Here is a 417-nt window from a genome sequence, read left to right as displayed (position 1 = left end):
TTATTGTATGTCGGCTGCAGGAACGTACGGGTCAATTTCACACACAATAGAGTCACTGGATCGGCTACAATAGAGGTTGTTCGATTTCAGTGGAAAACTATACAGATGGGCAGTCATCTATCTACATACATGGACGTATGCATGCAGAAACGCACATAAATATACGTGTCACATATGTACATAAATATCAGTTGCGGGGGAGCAGAAAATAATGGGGAAATTGGTGGGGAAAGAGGAGGGAGAATGAATGACATAGATGAGCTTCATTCCCTTTAAGTTCGCCACAGTGGTTGCCTCATAATCTCTCGCCTCTATTCCTCCTTTCCTCCTCTCTTCCCTTATTCTTTCCCTTTCTCTATCCTTGTTTTCCGTCTCGTTTTTTGCCTTTTTTCCCACATTCTCTCTTCTCTCCTTTTT

At 42.4% G+C, this 417-nt stretch overlaps 1 protein-coding gene across 1 annotated transcript in view; it reads right to left on the bottom strand.

Annotated features, from left to right (window-relative positions):
* The window catches only part of LOC119585782 (rabphilin-3A-like), a gene marked incomplete at its 3' end in the record, with an annotated part of 40,028 nt that overhangs the window by 441 nt on the left and 39,170 nt on the right, over positions 1-417 (bottom strand).

The sequence above is a fragment of the Penaeus monodon genome, chromosome 20, assembly GCF_015228065.2.
Source record: "Penaeus monodon isolate SGIC_2016 chromosome 20, NSTDA_Pmon_1, whole genome shotgun sequence".
Classification (NCBI taxonomy): Eukaryota; Metazoa; Arthropoda; class Malacostraca; order Decapoda; family Penaeidae; genus Penaeus; species Penaeus monodon.
Note: the sequence above shows the minus strand (reverse complement) of the source record. Positions and strands in the feature narration are given on the sequence as shown.